This window comes from Sapajus apella, unplaced genomic scaffold (genome assembly GCF_009761245.1).
Source record: "Sapajus apella isolate SASKATOON/1434 unplaced genomic scaffold, GSC_monkey_1.0 scaffold42, whole genome shotgun sequence".
Taxonomy (NCBI): Eukaryota; Metazoa; Chordata; class Mammalia; order Primates; family Cebidae; genus Sapajus; species Sapajus apella.
In genome coordinates, this window is record NW_022436982.1 from 19,388,462 (window position 1) to 19,407,008 (window position 18,547).

The 18,547-nt window shown below is 37.8% G+C and overlaps 1 protein-coding gene and 1 long non-coding RNA gene across 19 annotated transcripts in view; both read left to right on the plus strand.

Moving 5' to 3' along the window:
- The window catches only part of NFIB (nuclear factor I B), a 443,164-nt gene that overhangs the window by 288,538 nt on the left and 136,079 nt on the right, over positions 1 to 18,547 (plus strand). The window lies entirely within an intron of this gene.
- LOC116566156 lies at positions 13,072 to 18,152 on the plus strand. The gene is made up of 2 exons (XR_004275762.1): positions 13,072 to 15,328; positions 15,359 to 18,152. It is a non-coding gene; the product is annotated as an uncharacterized LOC116566156 (long non-coding RNA).

Consider the following 18,547-nt stretch of genomic DNA (forward strand, 5'->3'; position numbering starts at 1 on the left):
CTTCAGTTAGTCCAGCATGGATGAGTGTTATTTTAAGTGGTCCTACGATTCTACACGCATCGTCCTAAATCTAGATAGATGAAAATGGATCATTTCCTATCAACCCCTCACCCATACCCGTGGTCTAGGGCATTTGTGGTATGGCATAGTTTTATGATAATTACAAACATAAGCAGCTTGTCAGAATTCAAATAATAAATTTTAATTTCGGTCTCAATCACTAAAGATTACTGACCACTAAGATGAAATTAAGGAGTGCTTTCTCTGGAGATTGCAAACACAAGGGCAGAGAGAAGTTAAAAAGATAAGCTTTTATTTTGTGGTCAATTTTGAAAAATACAGTCAAATGCAGTAGTCATACATTATAGAGAACCTTAAATTCATAAAGATGTCAATTTACTTTAGCTATTAGTGGGCAGTTCCATGGAAACTGGTAGCTGTAATGCATACACATGTCTTTGTTAAGAGGCTTTGTTGGAGGAATGGAAGATGGTGGTATAGTGATTATTGTGTTATGATCAATGCTACGGTTTAAATGTGTCTTTAAAAAATATCCAGTACACTCTTGTTATTGGAGTTCAGCCTCTTGTCTTCCATCAAAATCTGCTTTTAGGAAATAATGTAATATCAGGCATTTATTCTTTATTGTGAATTTATATACATTTGGTGAGCTTCCAGTAGTAATTGGGTTAAAAACCCTGTGGGTAAAGTTTCATAGTTAAAGTTCAAGGCTTGGGGTAAGTGGTGTTTCTAATAAGGACAAGCATTCCTTCTGGCAAAACTCTTACTGCCCAGGTTACTATTTTTCTTTTTTCTTGTACGCATCAGGTCCTAGTGATGCTTTTGGGTGAGCCCCAAAACAAAAGGTTCATTCTTTGAAGGTGATTTAGCACCTAATTGTAATTCAGCGGTACATTAAGATTAGAGTTTTTCTATCTATGGCAGTACAACAGTGCTTTTTTAAAAAATAAGAAATAAATTAGCGGAACAACTATACTTTGTAATTCTTGGACTTCGGTAAGTAACATATAACCTAATAAGAGTTGTGTGTAAAATCAAGATTGTAACCCATGAAAACCCAAAGGGATCTTTTAGAGTGAGATAGTATATGTCAAAGTTGTCAACCAAACTGTATAAACTTGGTTGTTGCCTTTGTTATCTAATCTAATCATTTACAGATAAGGAACCTGAGGCTTTCAGCACTAAGGTCTCACATAGGCTTTTACAGCTGGGAAGGAACAAGGTGGGGCTGGCAATACTGAGAGGTCCTAAACACAAAGACATTCTCCTCTATTAATCTGCCTTCCAAGTTTTAAATGTTGTCCTTTGAACATCAGATCATTTTTATCCAAAAACTTTCAAGCCTGAATTATAAAGGATTGCGATGGAATGAATTAGTGTGAAGTCTTTTTTTCAGAGCTTGGTGTTTATTCTTTATTTTGTTTTCAATCGTATAACATTTTTTGTAATGTCTCATTTGAGTAAAATTATCATTATCCTCCATAGGCATACATTTATTAAGTACCTACCTGTTGTGAAACCCAAAACAGTTCAGATTGCTGCATTTGAACCCCAAGAATAGTGAAAGATTTAAATCTAAAATATTTGGTTATTTAACATTTGTTCAAATAGACCAAATGAGCGTTTTTGAAGCTATTTTTTTTTGTCCCCTACAATTAATTGTTTGATCCAGTGATTTCACCTCACTATTGTTATTCTGATCCTCTTGGATCTGGGTTTTAAAAATGTATGTTGAAATAGTTAAAACATACCAAAAATATAAGACTTCAATGAACAAATGCATACATCACCAAATTTAAGAATATTTAATAAAATTTCAGTTACATTTATATAAATTAAATTAAAAATAAGTTAGTTTTACAAAGCATAACTAAATTAAAATGTTAAAAAAGAGTAGGCCGGACATGGTAGCTCACACCTGTAATCCCAGCACTTTGGGAGGCTGAGGAGGGTGGATCACCTGGTCAGGAGTTTGAATCCAGTCTGACCAACATGGAGAAATCCTGCTTCTACTAAAAATACAAAAATTAGCTGGGTGTGGTGGCCTGTGCCTGTAATCCCAGCTACTCAGGAAGCTGAGGCAGGAGAATCGCTTGAACCCTGGAAGCGGATGTTGCAGTGAGCCGAGATCGTGCCACTGCACTCCAGCCTGGGTGACAGAGAGATGCCATCTCAAAAAAGAAAAAAAAAAGACCAAAAAACACCGAGAGTAATAATAATAAACTTTTCTGTCTCTTCTTACTAATCTCATTCTTTCTTATCCTACTACACCATGAGGTAGCTTCTCTCTTAAATGTGGTGATTCTTGTTCCAGTACTTTTATTGCATGTCCTTAGATTTCATGTGTGTGCCTTTGTGATCTGGTTTTTGATGCTGAGAACACTCATCTCTCTCTGCTGTCCAGTCTAGAGAGTAATGCTCAGACATTTTACCTCAGGATAATTTATCCTAGGTTTGACTGTTCAATAAGTCAAAGGACTGCAGGCTTCAATCCTGGATTTTCCAAGAGTCACAGAAGTTCTCTAAGCCTCCTTTCCTTGACATGTGACACAATAAAACAATGCCCTTGACTCTTGTTTTGCTAACTACAATTGATAGATGGTTTCTCTAAGTAAAGCATCTATAAGTAAGATATTATATCAATTATATAACAGTTTTCCTTTTGAATATTGGAATGAGTGCTGGTGGTGATAAAAGTGCCTCTGGGTCATTATTTCAGATCAAAATTAATAGACTAGAATTAAGCTGCAATATTTCAGCTCAGACTACTAGTTAATTTTGTGTTTGTACCTATGCTCACCTTTCAATATTTGCAGTTTGCAAATAGTTATTAAAGAATAATAGCAAAACAAGGCTGGGCTCAGTGACTCATGCCTGTAATCCCAGCACTTCGGGAGGCTGAGGCGAGTGGATCACCTGAGGTCAGGAGTTTAAGACCAGCCTAGCCAACAGGGCAAAACCCTGTCTCTACTAAAAATTAGCAGAGCGTGGTGGTGTAGGCCTGTAGTTCCAGCTACTTGAGAGCTGAGGCAGGAGACTTGCCTCTGTGGAGGCAGTGGTTGCAGTGAGCTGAGATCATGCCACTGCACTCTACAGACCGAGACTCCATCTCAAAAAAATAAAAAATAATTATAATAGCAAAACAGCTAAATACTGGATGTCAGACTTTACCAAAGCTCTTTATGGTTAACTTGTTAGATGTTTTTCCTGAAAATTTTTGGGATTACTTTCTTAGAAATTCCTTCACATCTGAAAATTTCAGCTTCTAGTTTCTCATGAAGGGATATAAATAGTTTACTCATTACTTACATTTGGAAGTAAAATGTTTAAATCAGTATTTGTGTGATTTTGCATTTGCAACGCAACGTACTATCTTTATGGCTAAATGACATGTCTATAGGGGATCTTTTGAAGAGCAGTAATGACATAAATTGTTTAGGAAGTGCCACAACTTAAACTTTCTGTTCTTTACCTTGGTTTTCTTAAAGAGTGGTGACTTTCTGCTCTATCCTATCAAGAACAAATGTAGCATGTGTTAGCAGAAGGAGGAAGCTGGGGGCAGGCCTGCCCTCTTGACCTGTCCCACTGAGCATGCCAGTTTACTAGATGATCCTTGGCAGCCCTGGACTCTGCTTTAGCGAGCTCAGCAAATAGGTGGGGGGCACTCATGATTTCTTTGATTATAGACCAGGATAATCACAGACAATAATACATAGGCAAAAGAATTGAAATAAACGTTTAAATAAAATAAGCTAAATAGTTCAACTCATTACAGAAGCTTGTTACGCTTTAGGATTCTGTAAATCAATTAAGTGCCATAGAAAAATATAAGAATTTGGTTCCTTTCATTTCTCATTTGAAAGTTTCCAAGATGAAAGTAATTCTTAGAAAAGAAATGCTGACACTTCATCCTTAGCTCTCTAATACTTTAAAATGGACTTCCAGACTTCATTCCTCACACCTGGCAACCTTCCGTCTTCCTGTCTCCCTTGCCCTAACAAGTTTCATGATGTGAAGTAAATCTGGTGGCTTTTGTTTATTTATTTTTTCTTTCCTTGAGCAGGTAGGTGGTGTGTCAGTAGCTGAGTATCTTCTTTCCTGGTGGCAAATGATTTAGAAGAATCAAGGACCACTGTGCATTTGGTGTGTTTTGCAGCAGGAAGACAGGCATGCACAGAGTTAAGCCCATGGCTGGTCTGTGTTAACCTAACATTCCCAGTGTGACGGGGTCGTAATCCCTAAGCAGATGCTTTACGGGGTCTCGTTATTGTCCAGAAGTGGCTCTTGTATGAGAAAACGCAGCCATGCAGAAACAGCACAAACACTATTGACTTGCCCACCATGGCATATGTTTTTTTCTTCCTAACATCCATGAACCCCTTTCATTCTTACCTAGCCATAGTGTTGCTCCTTCCCTCTCTACACCTTTAACTCATTAAAAATCAAAAATAAAACAACAACTAAAAACTAGAGTAAAATCATACTGTTCCATACTGAGAAGAAACTGCAATTTACCTTGAGATCTTTTAGTGTGTGGCTGTTGGCGAAGACCTTGTTTCTTTCTCAAGTCTTTCAGCCACATCGTGGCTTTTCAAAACCTTTAAGTCCTGTAACACTATATTTTGTGAAGGAGGGAAAAAATGATATTTTTTTCCTCCTTGCTTTTGTTAACCCATTCTTGTTTTAGACGCCAACAAAAAGGGTTTTTGTTAACTGGAGCTTAAAATCGGCCAGCTTGCAAAGTATTCTCTCTTTTTATGCAAGGAGGATTAGCTTGGCATGTTATGCAGTTCTCTTGTAGGAGCCATTCACGTGTCCTGTCATAAGGTGTATAATTACTGCACTTCACCATCAGCAATCATTCTTAAGTTAAAACCTGTTTTAAACCTCTCATTAATATAAATCATACCAGGAAGGTAGAAAATACACCTTCAAAAAGAACGAAGTGTTAGGGAGTTAATCTGTTCTTTTCATAATAGATCTGGAGTAAATAATTTTTACTTAGCACTTTTCTTTCTATGCAATCAAAATAGTTTGTGATAAAAGATCTGGTGCGTACCAGGGATTGCATAAATGTGCAGTGTTTTATTCAGGCAGGACCGGGCTTCCTGCTTGGTGCCAGCCTCGTTTTCCCTTTGTCACCCTTGAACAGTGAAGTGTGTAATCCTCCATTCTTTTACAGTCAGCCCCCTGACAGAACTGCCTCTTTCTCCCTCGCTCTGTCTTTCCTGGTCTCTCTCCCTCTCTCTCACACACATACTTGCTCATAGATAAATTCAGGAGCAAATAGTTCTCATTTTCAGGGCTTTCTTTCAATGAATTCTCCCAGCATGCTGAGATAGCAATGTGAACTTATAAACAAATGTCTCAACGATAGATATGTTTTTTTTTTTTTTTTTTCATGGAAAAGCTGTGGGCCAAGGATTCAGATATCCCTGTTGTATTTATTTCTTGGTGGTTTGTTCTAGTGAGAGTGGCAGCTCCACCCCTACAGCTCGGGAGCCTGAGTTACTCATCTTGCGAACGTGCAGATGACATTTCTCCGCTCTCCCTCTGCCTCTCACCACCAGAATCCACATGCCACTGCCTCAGAACTGTTGTGAGGGATGATCGTGAAAAGTTCAATCCAAGCTAGGCTTTCCAGGGGAGTGGGCTAGTCTGTCTCAGGAAAAAAGTTTATTCAATTCTTTACACATCCTGCAAGGCCCAGTTTGATCTGGATTTTGCCCACCTCTCCAAACTCGTTTCTCACTTCTCTCTCTTGAACTTCTGCCTCATATCTGTACAACCTGCTTTCTCTTTAAATTTGCCAAAAAGTGCTACTTTTTTCTACTTAAATGCCTTCACTTCTACTAATCCCATTTTCTCCAGCTAATTTTTATTCATTCTTCAAGTCTAAGCTTAAGCTGATCTTCTTTTTCTCTTTCACATATTTTTAGTTAAGTGCCTACTATGTGCCAGAAATTATTCTGGGTTCTTGAAATTCAAGGTTCATTTGGATATAGACTGTATCTCTGCTCTCATGGGACTTACATTGTAGGAGAAGCCTTCAACAAAGAAGTCTTCCTTGACACTCTATTCTGTTAGTGCCTTTTATTCTGCATTTCTGTTGCCCTCTAAGTTTCTTTATAGCATTTTATTTACTCTGTTCAACAAATATTTGTTAATACCCATTGGAAATAGTCATATAGCTTGGACAAGTTTGTCCCTGATGATCTCAAAGCTCTATGAGGACATGATCGCTGACATGTGTCTATCCAGGAAGATAGAAGGTACTTCATAAAAGCTGAATCAATGAATAAATGAGTGGCTTTCTCTCTGCCCCAAATATTATAACTGTACTCTTCCTGAATTATTTTATACCATTTTTATACTGATTTAAAATACCCCTGATTAGAAGTTCATTGGGGTACATATGATTTTTCTTAGAAAAAATCAATTACTGAGAGCAATTGTTTTTACTTCATCATCTGCTTTTCTTTATCACCTGGCAGACGTTAGTGGCTGCAGGATGGGGATGAAAGTTGGGTTGAGAGGGGGTATTTTTAGAGCCTGGAACAGAGAGAGGTCTAAGGTGGTTGGCTCCTGAGTGTCTTACACGGGGTCCTGGAGCCCAGAAGGGAAGGTGGAGAGGAGTGCAAAAGATGAGGGAGGAGGGTTTTGAAATTAAGCCTGGCTTCCTTCAAGAATTTATGTAAAGCTGAGAACTTCCCTTCTTTCTTCTTATTCCTCAGCAAAAAGGAAGAGAATTAAAATTAGTAAAGATTTTTTTTTATGTGCCATGAATTTTACATACATTATTTTATTTAAGGCATTATTTTATCTGCGGTTTATATTTAGGAATTAGGCCTTTTAAATTCCAGAATTAGTACATGTAAAGCTGACACTCTGTAACCTCTTGATGCTCAATTAATGTCTACTGAATGAATGAATTTATTGTAGAAATGCTTGATCTCTCATTTGGCATAATTCTTCATAAGGCCACCCTCTTTAGACTCAGAATTCCTGTTGGTACTGTTGGTATGATGATTGAGTAGCATTCAGGACTGGATTGGGCTTTGAGTGCTGGTATAACAACCTGATAACCTAATGTGATATTGGTTCAATAGAATTCATTGAGTTCCAGACTGTTAACTTACCTGTGAGCTTTTGGAGCATGAATCGACAGTAAATTGGGGATTACCTGTATGTGAATGTAGAAATAATATAAAATGAAATCTTATGTAGTTGATTTTCCTGTGATATTTAGGGCACCTTTTTTCTGATACTTAGTTTAAGGGAATTTCTCTACCTCTGTTTTTTTTCCCCCTATAAACCTCCTCAAAGCATTTTTATAAGTAGGTGGTATACATAGTAATAGTAATTGTAATAAAAACAACTACCTAAAATTTTTAAAAGAAGTAAAAGAGATAAAAGAATTTCTAGGATTCCAAAAATATAAGATTTGCTTATATGTCCCCATTTCATAATGAATCACCAGGAACATGGCATTAAATTAGTTTTGGTTTGGGTTTATGTGAAAGAGAAACTATGTCAGTAATGCACTCTAATAAAATTAAAATACAATTATAAAGAGACATCTCAGATGGGCTGAAAGAGCCAAACTATCAGATCCTTTCTTATGTAGTGGTAAAGCCTGGCTAGAAAGGAAGCTTTTTCATTAGAATATTTTCAAAATCAAGCATACATTAATTTGCAAACAATTTGAATTTATGTGTAATTAATATAGCTCAGAGAAATTAAGTGAACAATTAAGTGTTAACTGTTTTGACCACTGAAATGGAGTGTGGCTTTTGTAAATGGGTTCGAGTGGAACATTGTATAGTTTAAATGTGGGAATTACTATTAAGAATCGTGGCTGGGCGCTGTGGCTCATGCCTGTAATCCCAGCACTTTAGGAGACTGAGGTGGGTGGATCACCTGATGTCAGAAGATTGAGACCAGCCTGGCCAACATGGTGAAACCCTGTCTCTACTAAAAATGCAAAAAATTAGCAGGGCATGGTGGCACTCTCGTGTAATCCCAGCTACTCAGGAGACTGAGGTGGGAGAATTGCTTAAACCTGGGAGGCGGAGGCTGCAATGAGCCGAGATTGTGCCACTGCACTCCAGCCTGGGTGACAGAGACCCCATTTCAAAAAAAAAAAAAAAAAAAAGAATCGTAAAGTTTATTTCAAGAGTCTAATGTCTTGAATGCATATGATTCTCTTCCTATATAATTATTTTTAAAGTCAGTTTAACACAATAGCTTTAGATTCCTTCTATTGTTACTATATGTCTTAAAAAGATACAGAGAAAATGCAAAGTTGTGAGTCATCTGATTAAAGGAAGAGTAAGTGAATTATTCTTAATGAGATAAAATAAAAATTTAAATACTTAAAAATGTTAAAGTATATTTATAAAAATAATTATGCAAAATTGATTTAAATTAGCACCATAATAAGACATGAAAAAGCTTGCTTACAACTGACATATGTAAGGAGTGGTTATTATCAACAACATTGGGGAAAATCGATATTTTTTTTTAAAAACCATGATTACAGTACTGTTGTAAGTTTTCATGCCAGTATTCATATTACTTAAGTTCAAGGAAAATATGTGATTCATGAAAATCCAAAGTAGCTCTGCTTTCTCCACAGTATAGTTTATTTCAAGTCTATAGAGAGATATTCAAGAAAAATGTTTCCTAATTCATTTTTAAAACATTCATCCTTACTGTTTGTTTATTCAGCAGATAGTTTTGAGTACTTGCTAAGATTTCATGCCCTATACTGACCTCTAGAAATAAAAAAACACAGGCTGTATCCTCAAGGATACCACAGTCTAAAAATAAGATCTCACCAGCAAACTGGGAATCCATTTAGACAATGATAGGTGGCAGAAATCTTTGCACTGATAAATTAGCTTTTAAAATTAGTAGTAGTTTTCTACACATGTTTAGAAAAGATTTCTTACTCTCTTCCACAACTTCCCCACCCATGCAAGTTTGTGATAAATTGGGAAGCCATTTGGTATCCAAACAAGAAAGGTGTTTTTAATTATTAGTCCACTGAAAAAACAGAATTAGCAGAAAAACTACAGTTGTTTATTTCTGAGGTTTCTTTGGCTATATTGGTCTAATATTTATTTTAAAAATATGATTAGCAATTATCTGGACTAATTTTAAAATATATGCTTATGTTAATAAAGTTCATATGAAATATTTTTTAAGACTAATAAGCTTATATATTCATTGCTTTTTTTTTTTCCTGAGATAGGGTCTTGCAGTGTTGCCCAGGTTGGAGTGCAGTGGCATGATCATGGCACACTGCAGGCTCCACCTCATGGGTTCAAGAGCTCCTCCCATCTCAGCTACATGAGTAACTGGAACTACAGGTGCATGCCACCCTGCCTGGCCAATTTTTAAATTTATTGTAGAGATGGTGATCTTACTATGTTTCTCAGGCTGGTGTCAAGCTCCTGGACTCAAATGATACTCCTGCTTCTGTCCCCTGAAGTGCTGAGATTATAGGGGTCAGCCACTGTGCCCAGCCTCATTGTTTTTGTTAATGGTCATTTTACCTAATAGACTTCAGCCAAAAAAGGTTCTCCAAATATTGTTTATTAGCTTGTTAAAAGGGAGATGATCCATATCTCAATGAATTAATATTTTCTGCATATGTTACAAAACCAAATTGTCATCATTTAGATTTTAGGAAAAAAAATGCTCTTTAAAATGTATAGTACATATCATCCTAATTAATTATTCTGTTAATGCTATATTTAACAATGACAGGGAATTAAAGTTTATAATAATTAAATCTTCTGGATTAGTGTTAAAAATTTTACCTGATCATTGTTCTAAATCATATTTCAATGAATTTTATTAAAGTTTGATTCATTCAAAAGGAAATAACATGTATTTTATCAGAATGACAACATTTTATGTATACCATCAGCATAAAAGAAAAAAATTACTAAAAAGAATTTGGCCTGGGTCTTTCAATATTTTGTTCTGTATTTCTGATATTTTTTTCTTTTTGTTCTTCTTATGGAGAATTCCAGTAAAGTTGAGAGTGAATCCTGATACTCTGAGTTGAATCTGCCTTTAAGCCCCATGCCTATGATGGAAAACTTACTATTGCTTTCTATCAGACTTTAATATTATAAGCAATGATGGTCTTTTCATGTTGCTTTCATAAAATGAAATTTTATCCTAAATCTAAGCCATTAAACCACCAAAACTCCAGGCACAATCCATCACTTTGTTTCAGCCCAAGCCCAATCATTGCTTTCAAATCTATCATATTACATATTCTGTTCTTGAGGAAGAATGTAGTATAAGGATGAACCTAGTACCAAACAATAACTAAGAATGGCATTCGCAGTTATTTATTTGTTATAGCATTCTTGAGATAAAAAGATTCTTGGATATCCAAATCAAATGCATTTAAAAAATGAGGCCACAGTTTATGTTCTACAAAATGCTTTTGTTCTCACTTACATGTGGAATTTTACAAAGTTGAATACGTGGAAGCAGAGTAGAATGGTGCTAACCGAGGTGGGGAGGTCGGGGAATGGAGAGATCTTGGTCAAAGGGTATAGAGTTGCAGTTTTGTAGGATGAATAAGCCTTGAGATTTAATACAAAGGGTGAGGACTATGGTTAATAATATTGTAATGTATACAGGAAATTCACTAAGAAAGTAAATTTCATGTGCTCTCCTGTAAGAAAAAGTAAAAAGTTATTTCTGAGAAAAATTTGTAAAATTGAAAAACCACTTATCCTTTCAGAGAAGATACTGTATTCCTATTTTACAGGTAAAGAAAATATGGCAATGGAAATTACAGTCATCCCATGGTATTTTGGGGGGATTTGTTCTAGAGCTGCCTACTACCTCAGGCCCCACTGAGAATACCAAACACCGTAATGCTCAAGTCTCCCGTATAAAATGTCATAGTATTTGCATGTAACCTATGCACATCCTCCTATATACTTAATTAATCTCTACTTACAATACCTAATACAATGCTTACATATCACTTCATTTGAGTGGATTCAGCAGAGTACTCAGCATGCAGCAGAGTAAAGTTTTACTTTTTGGAAGTTTGTGGAAATTTTTGCTTTCCGAATATTTTTGTTCCACTCATGTATGTGGAGCCCATGTATATATACATCATTCTGGAAGAGACTAAAATAGGGCAGAACATTCAACTGTGATCCATTACACCTTGATTTCACTCAGGACACTTTCAATCTGAATATTGTCTTTAGTTCCTAGCTGTTAATTTTTAGTGATAAGACCATCACGGTCTTCCAATATTAGGGATATATGTGGTTTATATACAGAACATCATGTGGAAACTGAAAAATAGCTGTGATCTTAATGAACAGAAGCCTCAGCAAATGATGGCACAATTTTCTGTGTAGCTTATCACTTGTTTTCTACCTTATGCGTATTGAACATGGGCTTCTGGGTCAGCCAGAAATATATTAAAATCTGTTAATTGTTCAGGGAAATGTAGTAAGTGCAGAGATTGTAAGGTGTAATTGGACGAGGGACATTTTACTCTGTTTTATTTTGTTTTGACCTTATTTCTTTTAATATTGTTTTTAGATTATTTTGGGAGGCAAGGGGAATCCTATTTGCGTGAGAGACAAAATTTGAAAAGATGCACAGGACAGCCTTCAGTGGCTTCTTGGCCAACTTGAGTGTAAGTGGGCAGTGGAGGGTGGCTGATAGGATGCAGGGTGGCTGAGAAGGAAAGCAAACCAGCGCCCTTGAGGAGACCCGGTGAATTCCTAGTATTGTACTTCTCTATCAATCACAGGTATTTCCATTTCCTTATTAGATTTTGATTTAGTGTAGTTAGAGGAATTGAACTAGAGCTGATAAGACTTTTCTGCCTTTGCATTTCCTTGAAATTAGATTGGCCTCTAACCAGTGATGTAACACCTCTTCCCCACTTCTTCCTCTTTTACACGTTCAGGGAAAACATGATTTCTCAAAAAATTTGCCTTTTGATTGATCTATTGAATTGCACAACAGGGGAATAACTTGAGGTATAAAAAAGAGTCCGTGTATTTATTAATTAGTACTTTCTACATTTTTATAGATAAATGCCCTAAAAGTAAAAAAATTGGAATACTAATTTTTAAGCTTTGTTCTGTTTAAATTGTTTCTAATGGGAAATATGGGGGAAAATTGGACTTGCTAAAATTATTACAAATAGGTTGCAATTCAGAAAATGCAACGGGGAAGTTATTAGTATCATGAGTCTGAACTGGAATATTATGTATTATCAATAAGGCAAGGACAGTTCAGAGTAGATCAGCTCAGTGACCTAGGGGAATCCTAAGTGTGCCCCTGCTGTTCACTCTGCCCCAGGCTGCAGTCTGGCTTGCCTCATGATAGACTTTCTGTCAGAAAGTCCCTGCTCTATCATCTGAGCATAGCACCTACCCTCTCTGAGCTTTTGTTTAGCTCAAGTTTGTTCAACCCATGGCCCGCAGGCTGTATGTGGTCCAGAATGGCTTTGAATGCAGCCCAACACAAATTCGTAAACTCTCTTAAAACATTATGAGATTTTTTTCTGATTTTCTTTAAGTTCGTCAGCTATCGTTAGTGTTAGTGTATGTGTGGCTTAAGACAATTCTTTCAGTGTGGCCCAGGGAAGCCAAAAGATTGGACACCCCTGATGTATCTGCATAACTCACTGATAGAATTCCAAGTAATGTCTTGAGGGAGCAGTAGAAAGAAGAAATGGATTAATGTTGAATCCAAAGAGTAGGAAAGAAGGGGTGTTTGAGCTGGTCTGCAAGGAATGTGGATTTCTTTTTCTTTTTCTTTTCTTTTTTGACAGGGTCTTGCTCTCTTGCCTAGGCTGGAGTGCAGTGGTGTGATCATGGCTCATTGCAGCCTCGAGCTCCCAGGGCTCAAGCCATCCTCCCAGTCCAGCCTCCCAAGTAGCTGGGACCACAGGTGTGTGCCACCATGCCTGGGTAATTTTTTGTAGAGATGTTCTCACTTTGTTGCCTAGGCTGGTCTCGAACTCCTAGGCTCAACTAATCCTCCCATTTTGGCCTCCCAAAGTGCTGGGATTACAGGCATGAACCACTGTGCCTGGTCCTGGAATGCAGCTTTCTATACTCAGTGAATAAAGAGAAGGACAGATTAGCCTGGGAAGTAGCATGGGCACAGGCTCAGAGTGCCAGCTCACCTGCAGCTTGAGGTGTGTGAATTAGTGTCAGGTAAGCCGAGCCTGGAATCGAGGAAATGACCCTTAAGGACCCTGAATGCCATCTAATGCAATGGATTTCCTCAGTAGGTGCAGAAATTTCTTATGCTATGTAACAAATTACCACAAGCTTCATGGCTTGAAGCAACACCCATTTATTAGCTTGCAGTTCTGTTGGTCAGAAGTCCTGCTCGGCATGGCTGCATTCTCTGCACTGTTACGAGATGAAAATCAAGGTACCACTTGGGGTGAGTTCTCATCTGGGGGATCTTGGGGACATATCTGTTTTCAAGCTCATTTCTGTTGTTGGCAAAATTTCGTTTCTTGTGGGAGTGGGATTGAGGTCCTGATTTTTTGCTGACTGTCAGGGGGTTACTCTCAGCCCTTCGAGACTACCTCAATTTTTCACCATCTTCAAGCCAGCAAGGGCACATCAATTCCTTCTCATGCTTTGAATCTCTGTGACTTAGCTTCTGAGATGAGCCAGAGAAAACCCTTTGCTTTTAAAGAGCTCATATGATTAGGTCAGACCTACCTGAATTATTTCTTAAGGTATGCTGTGCCATATAACATCATCTGATCACGGGAGTAAAATCCATCATATTCACAGTCCTGGGGACTATGCAGGGCCTGTAGATGAAGGTGCAGGAAGTCGTAGGGACCATCTTAGAATTCTGCCTTCCATGGTAGATAATGGGGAGTTTCTGCCAGTGTTTAAACAAGGAAGTTACATGTTCCAAGCTGTGTTCTTGTAAGTTAATATTAGTGGGATGTAGAAAGTGTTTTGGAAAGATGAAGAACTGGAAACAGTTGACAAGGGAGGAAGTCTTTGCAATAGCAAAAGATCTGAGAGCACCAGTGCATTGGAAATGGGGATCCAAGGATCAAAAGGAGAACTTGACAACTTGCTACCTCCTAATTCAAGCCAAGATTTGCTTCCTTTGTGCTTTGTGGAGGGAAAGGCAATGAAGGGGAGTACTAAGCAGACAGGCTCTTAATGCTTTCTCTTAAACAGGGTAGCTTTTTCTAACACCCTCATTTAATAATTGAGATATGGTGGTTTAGAAAGGAAAAATGACATACTTACCAGAGTTTCTTAGCTTTGCCAAGTATGCAGTTTAGTTTGAGAAGAGACGACTCACTGGTAAAGAAATGATTAGAGGACATGCAGGGCATAAGAAGGGCAACTTGCCCAATTATAGTATGGATTCCAAGAAAGGCTGTGGTCAGTTTGGCTTGGAATTTGTCAGGTTAACCGCATGGGAGAATGTGGGTCTTAGCCTGGCTGTTAAAAGAAGTTATGGAGAGGACATGAGTATTATTTAAGCAAAGGTCAGCAGACAGGACCAGCTCTGTGTAAAATTGGGGAATAGGAGAAGCTTGAGGGGCAATGTGGTATAGTGGCTGTGAGCCTTGGGATCTTATATACCTGAGCTATATGACTTTGGGGAAGATACTTTGTCTCATGAGCCTCAGTTTTTCAAACTGCAAAATGGAGCTAATAAATATGTACATATAAATACAAAATAACAGTTTCATGGGCTAAATCTAGCTGAATATTGCAAATATTGTATGATTCAATCAAATGTATCTATACCTGATAGCGTTCTTATGATTTCTGGGTCAGATAGTGCATGTTTAGCATAGTTCCTGGCCCATCATCAGTATGGCATCTTAGTAACTATTTGTAATATTATTCAAGGAAAAGGAAACTTCAAAATCTGGAATTTAAGTAGAGCAGTTAACTTTTCAAGCTGGAGAAGGCTTTCACTTTGCCATATGGAGAAGTAGCCAGTAAGGGAGAGGATGTTGAATTGTGAAACGTGGGAATATCAACCAGAAGCTGGGGTCAGAGGGGCAGAGACTCCTGGTGTGTCAACGTTTGGCTTGGCTTGACCTGAGGATACAGAGTTTAATATCGCTTTGTTGATTGGGGCCTTAGAGGAGTTCAGACTTCTGGGGTCAGGGAGTAGATGGGCTATTAGGTAGAATAACCCAGTTCAGAGCAGAAAACTCCCTGGGAGGGGGTGAGAGGGATAGGAAGATGAAGATGGGGTGGGTGGGTGTGTGTGTGTGTGTGTGTGTGTGTGTGTGTGTGTGTGTGTGTGTGTGTGTGTGTAGGTAGGAGGATTGATTTCACTGGATGGATTGCAGAAGCTTTGGGTGGTGGAACCTCATCTGCACTGGGCTGATTCTTTGCAATTCTTCCTGAGGAAGTTACGCTTTGATGAAGGGGGCTTTCTGAAAGGGAAATAAGATTTCCTTAGAAAAGGGTAAAGAGTTGAGAGGGCAGGAGGAAGAGGAGGAAGTGAACTGGGGGAGTTTGCGAGGTTGAGAATGTGGGATTGACGGGTATAAAAAGATATGAGAGCTATGGGCTGCACTCCACTGTTGAGGAGACTGCATGTCCAGCGTTCAGAGAGACAGTGGAGAAGAAACTGGGGTCCCCAGGCAGGGCTTCTGGTTTCCTTGGGACTCTAGGTGTGGTGGAAAGGGGGCCCCATGCCCAGAACAATCCTGCCTTGAGGTAAAGATGCCTCTCAGTGATATTTGGAGAATGCCATGTCTTTCTCCTAGTACAATACGTGGAAACAGAATTCAAAGCATCTCTCTCTGAGCCTGTGAACCACAACAAGGGCTTTAAAATAGCTTCAGAAAGGTGCCTTTGCCTTGTTTATGAAGCGTGTACTAATTAGACAGAGTTGTGTTTTCTTTGTGGTATAAGCCTTTGCAGTGGATCTACATTGTCATTGTTATCAATGATAACTAATGAGATTAAGATTTAAAACAGGTGTTTGATAATCCTTGCTGAAGAGAATTCAGGGGATATTGTTCCTGATTTTGCTTTCTCTCCACCTGGAAAGGAGGTGGATGAGCCCATCAGCCCACAGCCTGTTGTCGGGAGGAAATTCCTTGGCTCAATGTGAAGAAAGTGTAGTATGCCCAGATTACTGTTTACCAGGGACAAGGGCCTGTTGCTTTGATCTTCTCCCAAGACTGGAGTTGGAGAAGTGTTTTTGGTGTAGTTCCATCCTCTCAGAGTGAAGCTCTTCAATTTCCCAGGCATTGAAGCTTTGTTATAAGAGTCACTGGATAGATTCTGATGTAATGATTCAAGATGCTGGCTTTCCAGAAAATTCTTAATATATTGCCATATTCACCATAGCTTTAATTCCATTATGTAAAAAAGAACACTTTCTTGTCATCTGAAGAGCTCCTAATTTCTTAAATCCCATCAAATGTCGTGATATTTACTCAAACTTTCTTTCCAAAATTGTGCCCTGGAGTGTTTGTAGGCAGCTATTACATTTGCCTCTAACATTACTCACCATTTAGTAAAAGAAACAAAACAAATGCCAGCAAAAGTAACTCCTCCATAAAATACATGTCAAGCAGGAATAACATGTGAATGAACAAAATCCTGGCTTGAATCTGTTCTTTTGCAACAAATGTAGTGTGGTTGTAATTTTGAGAAAAGAAGCCTGCAAACAAAAACAGTTAGTAGTTTAATTTTGGGTTTACAGTTTTGACATTGTAACCCTAAATTACACCTTATTTGGAAAAATCTCTTCAACTTCAGACTTTTTTTTTTTCCCTAGTGCTACAAGATGACTCTATTAAAAATTCTCTGGAGATAAAATAGCAATATTTGTCAATCTATATAATAGTTAATATTCAAAGTAACATAATTGATCTGCATCATAGATTTACTCTTCTTGTTGAATATATTGATAGTTCTAAATACATAGAATTAAAAACAAACACAAAACTCCTTTCCACATGGCAAATAGGGAATTGTCAGAGCTGTGCCAAATGTCGTAAGATGCAGCATTTAGGAGAGATGAAGGGCTAAAGCCATCAGAGTTCCTACCAAATTGGGTGACCTACATGAGTTTTGTTAGCCACCCCTTAATGAGCCAACACTGAAGAAAGGTTTTTGCAGAAGAAGAATGAGGTAACTATTTAGTGGTATCCAGTTAAAGCCAGTAGGAGACCATGAGAGGAATGATTTTAAGTTCCCTAGAGGGCAAGAAGTGTTTCTTTAGAAATCACTCCACGTGGTACCTCGAAGAGTAAGATACACAAACAGGTACTTAATAAATGTTGTTTGATGATAGAGGTGTTGAAAGAAGGGTAGATCAGTAACTGAAATTAATGTGGACTTACAAGACTAATGGTTAATAGGAATCTAGGCATCCACTATGATTAAGGCCAGTGAATTTAAATAAGTACATTTCCGCTTTCAGCTCCTAGGGGAAAAGAGTATGTTTCAGACAGCAAACCCCCAACCAAATCTGGACAGCAATAGTAGCCTCTTTTGGCCTTTGGTAAAATTCCCAATAAACCAGATACCAAAGTACAGTATTAAAAAATGAAGAAAATTCATTTGTTCATCGATTGGGTGACATCTCCAGTCCTCAGCCTCTCAGGAGGTTAGGAGCCCAGCTTGGAGTTCTACAATAGTGCATCACTGTTTGCCCAAGACCTTCAGTGCCTCACATTCATGTATGCAAAGTCTTTTTCAAGCACCTTATGAAAGCTGTGTTGGCTTGGACAGAATGCCAGTGGGTAGTATCTGGGTTTTATTGGTGCTGCTTGAGGGAAAACATTTAGGTAGTTCAGGAAAGCACTGAAAACAGAAAGAGGGTTTCGAGGTTGTTATTTGGAGTCAGACTCTTGAGTATATCATGGAAACAAAACAATTTTAAACTTAAAAAAAGTATTTTACTTCCTATTTGGCTTCAATATGGTAATAATGTCTTTCGCTATTTCCTGGACAACTGGCCTTTTTCTTCAGTATGATTCCTCTGGGAAAAGGTATGCCTTCCAAATGCCACCTTGGAATTCTCACCTCATTATTCTTATTCCCTTGCTAGGCAAAGCAACCCCTGCCTTCTTAAAAGTTCTATCAGATCCACAGAATAGTACAGGAACTCCCAGCAAACACGGAAGAAACTGAGCCTGGGACAGAAAGTACAGCCTTACTGGCAAAGTCTCAGGGACCTGAAAGCTTACATTTTTGCGCCCTACCACTGCCCATATGTATTTATTTTCTTACCTTAAGTTTCACTTAACATAAATTGATTTATCTATTTATTTTATCTCAGTGGTGGGAGTGTTTTTTGTAAGTTTTCTTAAGTCTTTTGGAGAAAAGAAAGTATAAAATAATAAATAAATATTGATATGGTAAAGTAATATCTTAAATGAGATAATTAGCAACATGACTGGAGCAGGATTTGATAAGCCTTGCAAAATAATGTAAATTTTGCTTAGTTTGTATCTTTTTAAATTTTTTTTGAGTTTGTCTCT